The following is a 17,444-nucleotide window of genomic DNA, read 5'->3' on the forward strand; positions in this document are numbered from 1 at the left end:
ACCCTACAGACACACGCATTCAAATGTGAGGAGTTAGGGGGGTTCGAGGGCATGCTCCCCCAAGAAAATTTTGATTTCTCGGACCTACATATGTGCATTTTAAGGGGTTTGAAGGCCAAAAAAAAATTGGATAACAATAGCTTTAAAAGCATGTCAGTGGGCAGTAGCATAAATTATTTGTCAAGCAGATAACAGATTCTTAAACATGAGAATGAGGATAAATGTTGAAATGAATGATACACACTACAAAATGGAAATGCAGAATGTTTCTGCTTATTGTTGACAATACACAATCACATATTCCAAACAGGAATGGCCCTAAATGAGAAATCTATAAATTATTATTTTGCATAGATGTTACATTTCAATCAAACAGCAGTGCAATCTTTTTGTGTCCAGAGGCAAATGAGCAATTTATATATTAACATTAAAGATTGGTTTCAGCAACTTGTTTCTTTCTTGAGTTAATCAATGTTTTTGGACTAATCAGTTCAATTGTTCATTCATAAAGACAGTCAACTGTCGCCACCTACTGGCTTAATGATGCAAGTTGCGCAAACACAGACAAGCGGAGTGATACAAACGGTGAAAAGGCTGATACTGGTGGTCCTCGAATGTGTTGGAATATTTATATACTTATACATTATATATATATATATATATATATATATATATATATATATATATATATATACACATACATACATACATACATACATACATACATACATACATATTGCTTATAGTTTCTGTAATTAGCAAAGAACATCTGTGTTAAATAGGAATACATTGTAATAATGTTAATCAAGCTGACTAAATCACACGACTGTGCAGCAGCTCACAATAAAAATACAATATCATTTAAAACAAAGAAAAGCAACTTTATACAAATGATTTGTATAAATCATTATACAAAGGAAATTATATTACAGATCTAGACAAATTGGGTTGCTTATAGTTAAAAGAATGTCATGAACGATCATTTAGGCTAGATGTATTTTTCACATTTTTGGTCACAAAATATATATATATATATATATTTTTATGACACGAGTCAGTTTTGATGACTTTGCAATATTGATAAAATGTTAGAATATTAATAATGAAAAATGAGTAGGACTACGCCAAAATGTGTAACATTTATGTAGCCTACAAAGGAATACAAAAGCCCCGACATAGGGTTTTGACGCAGCTTTAAAGCAACACTAAGGAACATTTTTTACCTTAAAATAATGTTTCCAAAATCGTATCAGTGGTTCATCAAGTCGTAACAGGGTGAAAGGCACTTCTGGATTCGCTTTGAAGCCCTATATCTGCTATAACCACACTATGCAAGTTTGCCAAACCGGGTCGCGTTTCTGTAGTTCGAATGAGACATAAGAAAACTACAAATCTGACTTGCTTTACGTCAACCGTTACAATAGTCATTATTTAGTTTTTCTTCATTTCTGATGTCGCAATACATCATACTTTCATGAAATCATGCAACATACTCTACCTTGTCTGTGGACATCGTTCATTTCAAAGCCGGTGCTGGATAAACAGCGAGCGTGCGACAGTCGGCTGCGGGCGGCGAAATTATTTACGACAGTGGTAATGGACAATTCCGCTTCCAACCTGTAGGGTGACCAAAGAGGAAAAGTTCCTTAGTGTTGCTTTAATCTCCCTTTTGGTTATTTCAATACTTAATTGACGACAGAACACGACGATACATGCTCGTTAGTTTATTTAGCGTGATACAGGGTGTGCCGCATTTGCGTGTGATATTGAAGAGTGCACGCAGCGAGCACACGGAATATACTACAGGAAAGTTTTTTTTTTTTAGTTTTACTGACATATAGCCTGACAACATCTGGTCTGACAGAGGACTGTGCGGCGGTGCTGACTGCGTTATTTTTTTTTTTGAATTGCTGTGAGATTGTTTGCTGTACGTTGCGCAAATCCTGGAGATATTCTAGGATAGGCTGAAATCACTCATGTGGTGCGTCTGCAGCGTCTCTGTGTGAGACAGATTTCAACAATCACCAGTCAGAGTCAGCAGCAAAGCCAAAGCACAATGAAATAAGGCAACTTATGATTTCGGGGGTTTACATAGGCTATTGTCCGGTTTCATATTTGTCAGTCAACTTTTCAAAACATTCGGGGCTACACTCAAAACATTCGGGGCTGAAGCCCCGGCAAAATTGGCTGACGCCGCCTCTGGCTGAAACTAGCAAAAAACACTTGCGTCGCGCCTGACACTGCATTGTGCCGGGTCTGTGATAGGGCCCTCTATCACTGAACCAAATTCAGGTGCATCAAAACATACGCAAAACCTATTTAACTCCTCTGGCAGTTGACTATTGGAGTCACACCCAGATAATTATCAAGCGTAGCGTCAGTGCTGGCAGGTCACATTAGTCAAGCTCGCATAAGCTGACTCTCAGCTGATCCACGTCTACCTATAGGAATACGACGCCTATACATATATCAGCTCCTTCAGTATTATCAGCAGCTATCGCTTTTCTCAGGAGCTAATTACCCTCCTCCATCCCCAGCTCCTCCTCTTGTCAGTCAGGGTTTGGCATTTTGATTCCCCTTGAATCAGAATAAATTCTCAAATTATGTTGTACTTTAAAATCTTGAATTTATACATTCATGTTGGTTCTGTTCTGTAGTGGTACAGTAGTGGTACAAACAAGGTTAATAAGAAGACACAGCTGAACTAAGAGGACTAATCCGCTAGTAATTCGCTAGCCTGTTAACGTGCCATCCGTTCCTGCCGTCTTTATTTTTTCTCGCGCCATCGTTTGTACCACTACTGTACCACTACAGAACAGAACCAACATGAATGTATAAATTCAAGATTTTAAAGTACAACATAATTTGAGAATTTATTCTGATCCGTACCTGCCGTCTTTATTTATTTATTTTTTCTCCCTCGCGTTTTAGGAGTCCATCAAACAACTTTGGTGAGTAGGATCAGTCAACAAACACGGTGAGTTATGTCATCGTCTCCTGTTATTGTCACTTGCACTTTGTGTCACATGTATAGCATAACCTTCTCTGTCAGCACCAAAGGATTTACATGTGATAAATTCAGGGAGATAGTCAGGTTAACGGAGAATATTTCCGAACTAGAGACACACATCCAAACTTTAATTGAGGATAGTGAGAGTGCCAGGGCTTTAGATACTGCTTTGGATGCAACTAGCTTAGTGAACTCTGTACATTGTTCGGCTCCGGCTGTAGAGCCCGTGCAGCAGGGCAATTGGGTGACCGTGAGACGCTGTAGTCGCTGGACAAAACAACGCTCTTCCATTCCGATTACCATAACAAATATATTCTCCCCACTCAGTGAAACACCCACTGTGAATCCTGTTGAATGTGTCCTAGTTATTGGCGATTATATTACATGGAACGTGAAAATAGAGACACCATAGTGACATTTTTGCCGGGAGCCAGAGCGCCTGACATCAAAGCAAATTTAAAAGTGCTGTCTAAAGCTAATTGTAAAATCTGTAAGATTATTATTCATGTCGACATTAATGATGTTCGACTGTGGGATAACAAATTTAAGAATCTGTTTAAAGGGACACTTCACCCATTTGCATTAAGCTTTGTATCATTGTACCCAGTCATATTTTTGAATGGTCGTGCATTATTCCCTCATTTTCCTCTGAGACGGAGAAATACGGATTTCAGTGTTGCATTTCCTTTCTTATAATGATGTAAAAATCGTCATTTTGCATCATTCTAAGCAGGAAGTCCCACATCTTTGTAGAGGGGTTGAGACTACAAACACTTGTGTCTCATTTTTCCAGGGGGTGGGACCCACTCACGCTACAGACCTATTACAGATCAGTAGGTGGGACTTCACTTGCAGAAACAAAGCAATATCCACAATCTTGTTTGGAAGCTAAGCTAACAGGTGCTGTGGAGCCAGATGTGAAGTTCCGACAATGGCGGAAGGTATTCAATATGATATGGAAGAAGAGGATTTCGAAAGTCTGATGCTCGAATCAGGTGCCTTTAGGTGCTTACCTTTATGAGCCACAATATAGCGAAGAGCAGCTGAGGCTGATGGAGGAACAGGAGGCGGCTGCTGCGGCTTCTGCAGCCGAGGTGGAAGACCTGCCTGTCACGGACACCCAGATGCTTTGTCTCCATTTCTAAGCACTGCCCTCTAAATGTATATAAACTACAATGTACATTGCCTTAGTTACACTTGGATGACTACAGCGAAGCACAGCGAGTTCTAAATAAAGAGTAACTTCTGCTTGAAAGATATCCCAACGTCTCCTGGTCTCTGCTTCGACGAAGAAAAAGTTTACAACAGACTTCACCAGTCGGAGATCACTAAAATTAACATTAAAGAGATGTGTGAACTCGCAAGTACGATGTCAGGCACTGTAATTTGCTCTGGCCCCCTTCCTGTTCGCAGGAGTGATGAGATACTTAGTAGATTGTCCTCACTCAATGGCTGGCTGTCTAAGTGGTGTCTGCAAAATAATATAGAATTCATAGACAATTGGAAAAGTTTTTGGGGCAGACCTGACCTGTTGAAAAGAGATTGTATTCATCCCTCCTGGGATGGTGCTGCTCTTCTCTCTAGTAATATGGCACATAGTCTTAGAGATCAAACGTGAATTGGGGCTCAGGTCAGGAAGCAGACAGACTGGCTAAACCGACTGCTAGCGGTCTCAAAAAACAAAAAACTCCCAAATCCATTTAAGGGTAATAATGTAATTGATGTTAAACAAATAAAAAACAGATATCATACAGATGAGCAAATAATAAAGCTTGGGTTGCTGAATATTCAATCCCTTACTTCAAAAGCACTTATTGTTAATGATATGATTACAGATTGTAACCTAGATGTGCTGTGTTTGACAGAAACCTGGCTAAAAGCAAACTATTACATTACTTTAAATGAGTCCACCCCCCAAGATTACTGTTATAAACATGAACCTCGTCTGAAAGGCAAAGGGGGAGGTGTTGCTGTAATTTATAGTAATATCTTCAGAATTACTAAGAAGTCTAGTTTCAAATATAATTATTTTGAAGTGTTGGTGCTTAATGTAACACTATCTAGTGTATCACCATACAGAGTTTATCAAATAATTTGCTGACTTTCTATCAGAGTTAGTACTGGCTGCAGATAAAGTCCTAATTGTTGGTGATTTTAATATACATGTAGATAACGAAAAAGATGCACTGGGATTGGCATAAGGGATAAAGACATTCTGAAGTCTATTGGAGTTGGACAACATGTGTCAGGACATACTCATTGTCGTAATCATACTCTAGATCTAATATTATCACATGGAATCAATGTTGATGCCGTTGAAATTCTGCAGCAGAGCGATGACATCTCAGATCATTATTTAGTCTTGTGTATACTTCATTTAGCCAAGGCTGCAGAGCCGACTCCGTGTTACAAATATGTTAGACCTATCACTTCTGCCACTAAAGAATGCTTTAACTCTGCTCCTCACCACAGAGCTTCTCAGGTGGTGCGAGCAAATCACTCTGCCCAAGTAGCAGTGCTTCGCCTTCTGAGAATATAGTTCCCAGTATGTATACGGTTATAAGATGGCTGTCTCATTTGACCTTGTTATCTGTAAACGCTGTGACTATACACATCACAACATGTAAATAGGAAAATGTTGGCGTTATTTTGTCACTTATTGGGAGCAGTATGCTAGCTGGAGCCGTTTACCTCCGGTCTTTGTGCTAAGCTAGGCTAGCGCTGGGTGCGTCAGACAGAGCTATGGCACGCACGGAGATGAAAAGGGTATTTATGGACTTATCTAACTCTGGGGGATACGGTGAATAAGCCCAAAAAGTCAGTGTGTTCCTTTAAGCGAGCAGCCAGAAAAATGGAGCACAACTGGAAGAAAACAAAACTAGAGATATTTCGCATTTCATGGAAACAGAGCTCGATTGCATACAGAGAGGCCTTAAAAGCTGCTAGATCTGCTTATTTTTCAACCCTATTAGAAGAAAATAAACAAAACCCTAGGTATTTATTTGAAACAGTGGCTAAACTAACAAAAAATAAAGCTTCGAGCCCAGAAATTTCCAAGCAGCACAGCAGTAATGACTTTATGAACTACTTTACTTACAAGATTGATAATATCAGGGAGAAAATTATAACTATGCAACCATATACTACAGTATTGCATCAGGCAGTGCATTTTAGTCTCCTAGAGGAAAGATTCCATTCATTCATTGCTATAGGAGAGGAAGAATTTAATAAACTCGTTAAATCATCTAAATCGACAACATGTATGTTAGACCCTATACCGACTAAGCTATTGAAAGAGATGCTTCCAGAGGTCATAGACCCTCTTCTTAATATCATTAATTCATCTTTGCCTTAGGATACGTACCAAAAACTTTCAAGCTGGCTATGATTAAACTGCTTGTTAAAAAAATGCAACTTGATCCTACAGAATTAGTCAATTACAGGCAGATCTCGAATCTACCTTTTCTGTCAAAGATACTAGAAAAGGCAGTACCCTCACAACTATGTTCCTTTTTAGAAATAAATATTTGCGAGGATTTTCAGTCAGGATTTAGACCGTACTTTAGTACTGAGAGAGCTCTCATTAGAGTCACAAATGATTTGCTCTTATCATCCGATCGTGGTTGTAACTCTCTATTAGTGTTACTCGATCTTAGTGCTGCATTTGAAACTATTGACCACAACATTCTTTTAAATAGGCTCGGAAATGATGTTTGACATTAGTGGAATTGCATTAGCATGGTTTATATCATACTTATCTGACTGTTATCAGTTTGTAGCAGTAAATAAAGAGATGTCTTATCGATCACAAGTTCAGTATGGAGTACCACAAGGCTCAGTACAAGGACCATTGCTGTTCACTCTGTACATGCTACCCTTAGAAGATATCATTAGGAAGCATGGCATTAGTTTTCACCATTATGCTGATGATACTCAGCTCTATATTTATTCATGCTCTGGCAAAACTTATCAATTCACAAAATTAACAGAATGCATAGCTGATATAAAAAAAAAAAAAAAAAAATATATATATATATATATATATATATATATATATATAAAAAACTGGATGACTAGTAATTTCCTACTACTTAAAGGGACACCAGGCAAGTCTGAGTGTTTTTTCTCTACGAAGCTCCCCCTAGTGTCTGGTAGTAAATTCTTTCAAACACTCTGTCGTAAAAACGAACTGTTGTCCCTCCCCCCCTCGCCACGAGCAACCCAGCTGATCAGCTGTCAACCCAGCTGAGCAGAGGAACAGGCTATTTCAAAACCAGTTAGGTCTACCGAGTCAAGTAAAGCAATATTTTCTTTCCAACTGATGGCGATTTTTTTTTATTATTTTTTTTTATTGTGTTGTCATGCATACTATTATTTTTACCGGAAACGAACGATATGAACGAGGCGAACTACTGCTTTGGTGTTTGTTTGTTTTTGGGAGAATGGGCATGAGCATATATATATATATATATATATATATATATATATATATATATATATATCGGAGGCTAATATTTGTCTAAAGTTATATTAGTAAGGTCTATAAGTTAATCTGGTAGAATGACGGTTTACCTTTGCTTGTCTAAGAAAACATCAGAACGTTTTTTCTAGCTCGATCATGATATGTGCAACATGTTTATTGCCTATTATCAGACGCGTTGACTTAGTGACATAAAATAAAAGTGTAAGTTACACAAATAAAACCGACAGAGGAACAGCCAAACAACTACAGAAATCAAACGTGTTTGCTAATGACAATGCTAACATCAAAGTTATAGTATCTAGCGTACTAGTAAGCCCGTAACAGACAGCGATCATAATAAAAACCTTTACAGACAATAGCAAACATCCTGAGGTCGCAATTACTTGAAATTTAAATATTAAACACAGTTTATTCCAAAGATACTTACAAGTGCAACAGCAGGATCAGCATCCATTTTGCAGGCTTCTGTTTCTCTCAGTTCTCCCCATTCTGAAAAAGCCGGTCCGATATTTACTCGAGTCTGACTTGCTCGGTCAGTATCCCGTTTCCTCTTTCATTGGTCCTCCGACAAAGATTTCCTAGCTTTCTGCATCTTTTTTACAGCCTCAGCCATAACTCAGTCTATCGTTGCCCTTTGCTTATAGCTAGCCGGTGCTTGAATGGGGGCGTGTACGTGTGCAGTGCCGTCAAGCAATTCGTTACATCGCGAGACCTGATATCACGCGATACTTCCTGACGCCGACCCGCCGGCCCAAAGTTGCAAGTGAGTTTTTTCTGCTCTCGGGCACCAGGGGGGTGCGAAACCACCACCATTCAACTCGAAATAAGTAATATAACCATTTCACTGACTCCAAAGCTGTTCAGTTAAGGTTAAAAAGTTACCTAGAGCAGCTTTAATTCTGAAAAAACAGACATTCTAATTATTGGACAAAAAAAAACTTCCTCACGTAATAACCTAGAATACTGTCTAACACTTGATGGCTGCTCTGTCAAGTCTTTGTCGTGGGTTAGGAACCTGGGTGTGCTCTTTGATATCAATATTTCATTTGAAAGTCACGTGTCTAGTATCTGTAAAACCACATTTTTCCCATCTTAAAAATATATCTAAATCATGTCATTCTCTCAATGACAAATGTGGAACAATTAGCTCATGCGTTCATGACATCAAGGCTAGATTATTGTAATACTATTATGGGTGGTTGCCCTGCATGCTTAATAAACAAATGACAGCTGGTCCGAAATGCAGCATCTAGAGTTCTTACCAGAACCAGGAAGTATGACCATATTAGCCCGGTTCTGTCAACACTGCACTGTAGGGTGGCCCAAAAAAACTTTTTTCTCTTTTCTCCCAATTTGAACCCTGCATTTTGGTCTACCACCAGTTTAAGTTATCACATAAAAAAATTGGCTAAATTAAATGATATTTAGGGGTTGCACAAGACAAAAGAAAAATCACCTATATCACTTGATTAGCGGTATATAAATATATTTGCTGAAATGTCAATCTTTATGTTGTTTATTCCTTAAACTTAACATGGAGCTACATAAAGGACATATAAGCATAAACTGCAACTTATTTGATACATATTATAGAGAACTTACCATTTTAATAGTGAATATTATTACACAACAATCTTATACTAATGTATTTCTACAAGTCTGTTCAATTTGCTAATTCAGATGGAGAATTGGCAAGACCTTTGTGCTTTTGTTTGAGTCAGGATAGCTTTCTCTGTGGCGTTTAACCACCTGTAGTAAGAATTGGTTCTGTTCTTCTGATTTGGTTAATATAGCATTATCAACTATCAGTCCTGTATCAACTTGATGCCCCTTTCTGCAGTGTCATTCACAACTTTTAGGGATTGAACTATCTTCTCTACACATGTGAATTCCTCATTTTCCTTCCATGTCTCAGGCTGTGTTTGTAAGAACGACTCTGGTAGGCCAAGAATTGTGAAGAATGAATTTGTATTCATTGTCACAAAATTGCTGAGGGTCTTCTGTTCATAGTTCCCATTAGCATCAAGTCGGTGAGGTGGATCATCTGATCCTTCTTTCTCTCGCATGTTCCTCACCATCTGCATCTTCTCATGTGCATCAACATTGTCGCACACACACAGTGCGACGACACACACACATTCTCAAAACTTCAAGGGGCTTGTGCAACCTCTAAATCATCTTCAATTTAGCTGAAATTTTAACCCTATTCCTTTTGTCTTTATGGTCCATGTTTGCAAGGTTCAAATCATAGAATTTATCACTTTATTTGTTTTTGCTTATTTTTATGGGCCACCCTACTGCACTGGCTCCCTATTAAACATCGTATAAATTAAAAAAAATTCCGGCCAGTTGATAATACCTAGAATATAAAAATTGACTGCTAGCGGTAGATCCTTTTCCTATTTAGCACTAAAACTTTGGAACAGTCTTCCTAACATTGTCTGGGAAGCAGACACACTCTGTCAGTTCAAATCTAGACTAAAAATGCATATCTTTGGCCTAGTATACACAACACATTATAGACTATAATTCAACGTTTGGCTGAATAGTTTAGGTCAGCCTAAACTATATATATATATATATATATATATATATATATATATACATACACACATACACAAAAATTTACAGGATTAAGTGACAATGAGATTGTGTATTTGACACTTGTAATCTTACTGTATGTGCAACTGAATTTAATTAAAATAAATTAAATTTGAAATAATCCAAGCTGTGCTGTTTCTGCTGATAATAAATAAATGTTACAGATATGCACATTTCTAAATGGTCACTATATATGCTCACTAAGCCTGAAAGAGTCCAAATTCAGTCTAAGCATTTTACTGAGGAATGGGCTTAAAAACTGCAAGTCAGAATTTGGCCAGTGTCTCTGTGTACAGGTACAATAAAATAAAGCAATATGAAGGGAGTTCGCTCAGCAAAAGAATATATGTTACCCTTTGGCATGATGCCCAGTGGAGTAGAGCATTATTAGAGTGAAAATTTATGGCGCTGTTTGCCTCTGTTAATTCATTATTTATTTATTTTCCAGAGCTCGCCCTTGACTCTAATGGAGCTCTGCACCAAATCAATTTGAAAGCTAGTTAAGCTGCTACTCAAAAATGCCACACACACACACACACACACACACACACACACACACACACACCTTTAATAAAAGTGTTAGACTACATTTTGCATTTTGTCTGCACACTCACTGTTTTCAACCGGTCAAACACCCTTGAACATGCTTTTAATGGTTTACCGAAATGTGTGTGTGCAGAGAAAGTGAGTGATGGAAAGCAAGAGACAGAGAGTGTGTCTGCACTTCTACTGTATATATCTATATTTACGATGCGTCCTTTAGCACCTCTAAACAGTGTCTCATTATGCACGCATTTACAGGATGAAGCTGATTCAGTACGACGGACAGCGCATATTATACCTGAAATGTAGAAAACCTTTCACAAACGATTATATTTGTTGTGCTAAACACTTTACCTCGTTTTAATCAACATCCCATTTTGTGATACACTACAAAATCCACATCAACATGTTTCCTGCTGACACTAGAGTAATGGGATTAATCAACTACAATGACGGTACATCATACAGAAAAGAGAACGTGAATGTGATCAAAGTGGTGCCATGACAACAACTTTCCGCTGAATGCCAACTAGACATAAGCAGCCATTACTGTCAATGCAAAGCACAGCTAGCCTCAAACCATCCGTGCATCAGTATAAATGAGGCAATAGTTACAATCTCCCATCTACTGCTGGTGCTATGGGCAACATATTTGGTGTGAATCTTTTAATTGGCCATGCATGGCATACAATCTGTTCCCATTTGTTCCGCACACTCCATTGTACTGAAACGTGTCATGAGTAACTGTCTGGTTGTGGTGGTTTTGGGCTAGAAAAGAAGGCGTTCAGAAGGTTAAAGAGAAGATATAGCAGGAAATGGCCCATCAGCTACAGAACCCTTCATTGTTCACTAGGCATTGGCAAATCAAAGCATGAGTGGGATCCAGTTCCTCTTATGTAAATGTGCCCATTGTGCTGTACTGAATCTATTTTACAGTACAGTACATTTTATTGTGTTCACACACCATTGTCTGTCGGTGTGGTCGTGCCTACACACCAAAAGTGCTGATGGATTGTTTGATAGTGTAAGATGTGTTTTGAAGGTGCGAATGCAGAGAATTAAAGGCCATTCACACTGCACTGACAGACAAAGACCTGCGGCAACACACACTTTGTTGGGGTTTTTCGGATCAGTGCGTTATGCTTGTCGTCGCCTTTTGGCTTGTCAGGTCATGGGATGTCTGAGGAGTGACGTACTGTAATCTGATGATTGTCCACATTTGTCTGTGTCAGTCGGTGCAGTGTGAATTGGCCACAACTGGAAAGCCTTGCATTTTTCCTAAATGTCCTTATCAATGTGGTTTAGAATTTATATTTTGCCATGTCATATTCATTAACCTAATTTTAAGCAATGAAAATAATATTTTAGTTGTTGAAAAAGGGCAAAATTAAACCAAATATTCAAACGTTTTATATATTAATTAGAACATGTATCAAAAAAACGAACAAACATTTTGATATGAATGCACAGTCCCAAACCCGTTCTAAGTGACTATCCTGAGCTATGATATCAACGACAGCATACAAGGAAAAAGTCCATTTCATACTTTTACGAGCCTCCAAAAAATAAATCGGACGTATCTACTATGATATAATGAAATATTTCAAAAATCTTCTTAACAAATAAGGTAAACTTCTTAAGATAACTTCAAAGACGTTTGTAAGAATGCTCCTAAGTGCAACTCTTGAAAAATGTAGAATTTCTCAAAACATTTTTTTTTTTTTTTAATGACAGGTCTCCCTGAAGACTTGTTGATCAACTCAATAAATCGTTTTGCACTGCCTATAATCAGGCACACTATTTTCGTTAAGACTGGCTTGACAGGATTTCAGTATTCGGTGTTGAGTTTTTAATGTGCTGTGTGTTTTAAATGGTTATTTTTAAAGAGCCTGTCTCAAGCAGTCTGCACTCATTTGCTTTCCTTCTTTCTTTGTGTATGGCCACACTCATATGCACTGAATTCCCCTGAAAATGATGTTGTATCTATTCTAAAATAAAAAATGAGATCCCTATTTGAGTTGTAACTGAATTTCGATATGAGCAAAAAGTCACACATAATCATGACCGATCATTGTTTACATTATTGCTCACTGCTTCACTACCATACGATGCATCGTTGAATAAATCAACTAGCTAGTCACGACTGTTTCCAGAAACCGTACTGTCGCAAATTGGTGGTTCAACCACGTTGGTTGATGGCCGTCATCAATATGGTGTAATAGTAAAAACTACTTTTAATGAATCTGTTTGAGATCGAAATAATGCTAGATGTTTTGCTATAAATTACAGACAAGGCATCTGCGGGCTATTTCTCATTTGTTTCAGTTATTTTGCTTTATTTGCAGGTTCAATTTAGGCTCGTTCTTACGTAGAGCACGTACGCACATGCGCACTCTTCAATAACGACGCTTTAAATCTCTTGACAAACTAAAAGACGTAAATGACATTTGTATGTATTCTAAATAAAAAAGCTTGCTTATTTTGCTCAAGATAAGGATGTATTGAGTCCAAATGTCATACAAAAAAAAAAAGCTTCCATCTACAGGTCGAGAGCTGTCATTCCAACCACACAACTTTGCTATGCTATTTGCGAATGTTCGTTGGAACAATGTTTTTGGGAAACTCTTTGAACTATGCTGATAACGACGAAACTTGCGACCATAGTTGGCTAACGATGCTTTCGGCAAACGTACCCCTGGGGAGCCTCGACCCCTTTACACCAAATTCACAACCTCAGATTTTTCACTTTTGTCAGTTCTTCTTTTACATTAATTGATTTTTTTTGTGTGTGTGTCAACGTGTATGCTATTATTATTAATATTATTATTTTAATAGCACCAGGAAATAATGCATGGCTCTTTGCAAGACTTATAGCCAAAGTCTTTTTTCTGCTTCAGTGTGCTTTTAACAATAGAGAATGATGGCCCCTTTTTTTTTATTTCTTTTTTTTATTTTATATATATATATATATATATATATATATATATATATATATATATATATATATATATATATATATATATATATATATATATATAGCCCAAATGAATAGTGCTTATATGTTGGATCATGGCAGAATGACAGGTAAACAAATAGTGTCTTTGATTCTGCCAGGCAAGTGCATACATCATGGACACATTGAGGTTATAGATATGGTGCCGCAGTGTCCATCAAGATCAGATTTCAGAACAGCACATATTTCAACGTGTGGGCCATGCAATTTTAATCCTGTCAATAAAACGGGGGTTGTGTACAGTGAGATCGCTTACAAGGCCTTAAAAATTTTATGTCACATGTCAGGTCCAATTCAACATTTGAGTGTAAATCACCGGCAATGACAGAACATGAAGGTGTGCAGGACTCAGAGAGGCTCAATCTTTATTTATTTATCAAGGTTGGTGAATAAGGTACAAGCTCTTTTTTCAGGCCATTCATGTCCTGACGGGAACACACAAATGCTCTCCCACCATCTGAGTCACAAGGATGAATGTACAGCTGTCAACGTGATAAATGAGCTACTGAAAATATTTGTATTAAAATAGGGGAAAATTAATTTTTTCTGGATCTTTATTGGTTGAGCATCATAGAGTCTTAAAAGTAACGTCACACAATCTGAGCACAGTTTGCTTCAAGTGCGTTTCAGCGACTTTTTAATGCACCTTACTAGACAATATGTACCGACCTTTAATGATTGAAACCGAACCTTTAAAAATCAAACCTACTTTTTTTTACATTTTCAGCGTTCTTTAGTGTGTAATCTTGCTGTTTGAGTATGAAAAAAGGTCTGACTATCTATTGCTTGAAATTTTAAGAGCAGCAGCTACGCTAATTATATTCCATATGCTTTCTAATATGTATTGTTAAAAGCACTATACAAATAAATGTGAATTGAATTGTAAAGTTAAAAAAAGCACAAAGTCACTCCAGGGGGAGTTAGTCTCTATATTAGTAAGCATTGTTTCTGAACTCCCTGCTATTGTAGTCTTAAATGTTTGTTGTTGTTGTTTTTTTTTTCGGGAACATATGTCTCAAGATATTCCTCATTTAAATAATTCCTGCCCAAGGCATATGAAAAATAAAGCGGTGAGGCCTGGTTGAGTTGCGTTAGTAGTTTGTTATGTAAATATTACGGTTATTAAAAGTATGTAAACTCACGGTTATGGTAAGGGGTTTGACATTTCCGAAACACACACAAAGCAGTTGACAAATCACAACACACTGGTCCAGCCAACCAATCAGAGCACATTAAGCATTTTGGAAGGAGGGGCTTCACAGAGTCAGAAACTAAACGGGTGCGTTTCCTGTACAACGACGTAACTCGCTGCTTGACTACCATAGTACGATGCATTGTTAAAGAAATCAACTAGTCACGACTGTTTCCAGAAACCATATTGTTGCAAAGTGGTCATTCAACCATGTTGGTTAATGATGTCACGCAGGTCGTGGAGTAACAACTACTTTTAAAGGCACACTATGCAGTTTCTGTTTTTCTCAAACAGCGCCCCCTAGAGTCACTGTGGAGTACTTGTATTTAACGTTACTGTCGTAAATACCACTCACGCAGGGCCGTCTCTGCACTCTTCCGACCGCGCTTTCTTCGTTTTCTTCGTCGACTCTGCCATGATTCACATCTGAAATGCGTGCTAGTGTCTTCCATATAGGCTGCTTCATATGTTGTTGATGTACGTGACGTCGTGCCGTAAAGCAAGTCGTGATTCTTGCGAGATTTGTCGGTGTGCCACCTCTCAAACTTGCATTGCTGGTTTTGCCAGAGGCAGAGTGTTTACTGACAGACTGCAACAGACAGAGAGCAGCAGCAACAAAGTGAAATATGTGAAAAACATATTTTTATATGGCTATTTTAGTAGACCCCCAAAACAAAATCAAGATTTGTAAAGAGGCATATTATGTCTCCTTTAATACCTGGGGAATGTTTTCCGTTAACATCCCAGTTTGTTTCAATGGCAGTTGTTTGGCTAGTGCAGAATCCCCTAATTTTACCACATGCCACACAAAATGTAGTTTGAAAACAGCCGATTTGATACAGTCACTACTGAAAATTTTAGACACTGGTTCAAACTTCTGCTCTCATTCAGATTGTGTCCCTGCTTGCTTCCATTTCACATCACATAATCTCACTTTATCTTTTCATCTCACTTCCCTTTTTTTCCCCAATCCAATCTATTTCTGGTCATCTCAGTCTCAGAGGAATTATTCTGAATGGCTCTTTTGCTAAAGGTCACTGTCATTTGGATGGAAAACGAATGACAGCTAATTTTAGTCATGCATTAAAGGACAAAGCACCACTCCCCTTTTGTCAATCACACATTTTTCATGAAGTAGTACACTTTAATCAGAGCTTGTTAGAAAAGTTATTAACTTTCTGGTTATTAGTTTCAGAAAACAAACAAGGTATACATTACAGAGGCATGTTTTAGTGACTGGCAGGATGGAGGTAAGCAAACACCTTTAGAAATGTCAGAGCCTGGAATCTGCAACCAGAGAGGAGCCGGTCATTCCGGACACTGTAAGTAATGCATAGCATTGTCCAAGACACCATGTGGCTGACCACTAACAGAAACCCAATGACTCCATGGGGTCACTGAGTAAAGGTGACCTTTTCGAATCAAGGCCTGTATTACAGAAGCTTCTTATCTTAATTCTTGACTTAAGATTTGATGAGTTCCATTTCTATTTTGAAATAATGTACTATGTTTTCTAAGCATAGGAAACGATTAGGAGGTTTCTATAATACAGCCCCAGATTTTCAGTATTCATATAAATGCATGTATACTGTGTGATACTGTGTTTTATTTTTCTAAACTTTTCTCCGTAAAAAAAAAAAAAAAAAAAAAAATTCAATGTAAATTAGAAATAATTGTCAAAAGTTACTGTATCAGTAGTGATGAAGCATAGCTATTTTGGTAACTTTATAACAAGGTCTTATTTGTTAAGTAGTTAATGTAATAACTAACATGAATTAACAATGAACATTATATTTTTATATATTTGTTAAAAGGTACACGCATGTAATTTTTATCTTTAAATAATATGCAGCAACTTTTAAATAATCAGTCAATACATCAGCATTCCTTTTTTATTCCTCTATTACCTTGATTTGCCATGGTAAGCCTGTTATAATTGTTCATATTTTAGACCTGACGGGATAGTTTTCATGGGAAATTGCATACATGCGCATCTCGTCATATCTGTAAATTGAAAAAAAGTTGCTCTGACTACTAACGTGTGTATGGTGTGGGAGTTGGTTAGTTGTCACAATGAGCAAGAAAGGTTGGCATGAAGCCCGCTAAATCTCCAACCTCCAGTGAAATCACCCGTTTAAAAAGAGGGGAGTTTGGTGGCAAAAAGAAAACATTGGCTTGGCTTCTCGGAGATAGCGAGAACTGAGGGATTTGAAATGTTGTAAAAGTGACGCATGCAGATATTGCGTTTTTATTACTCAACAGGTGAGTAAGGCATCGTATTGATCAGCAGATAAATTGCCATATATAACTCTCTAACAGAGATCATTGTAAAGATTTATCTATTGTGAAGCGTCATTTCATTATGGGTTGTTTTAACAATCAAACAAACAGGGCTGAGCAATCGCGTTCGTCATTACGTTTTAAGTCAAGTTCAAGGGTTAGTCTTTCGCCGTAAATCGGTGCGTAAGAACGCTCATGTTCAAAGTGCATGTTTTTGAAAACGGTCTCCATGTAAACAACAAAAAACGCCAATCTCTGAAGATGATGACGTCATGCACATGCATACTACGTGTTCAGTCTATAGTGTTTAATCGCCATCTAA

This window comes from Abramis brama (genome assembly GCF_963993115.1).
Source record: "Abramis brama genome assembly, chromosome: 13".
In the NCBI taxonomy this organism is placed as follows: domain Eukaryota; kingdom Metazoa; phylum Chordata; class Actinopteri; order Cypriniformes; family Leuciscidae; genus Abramis; species Abramis brama.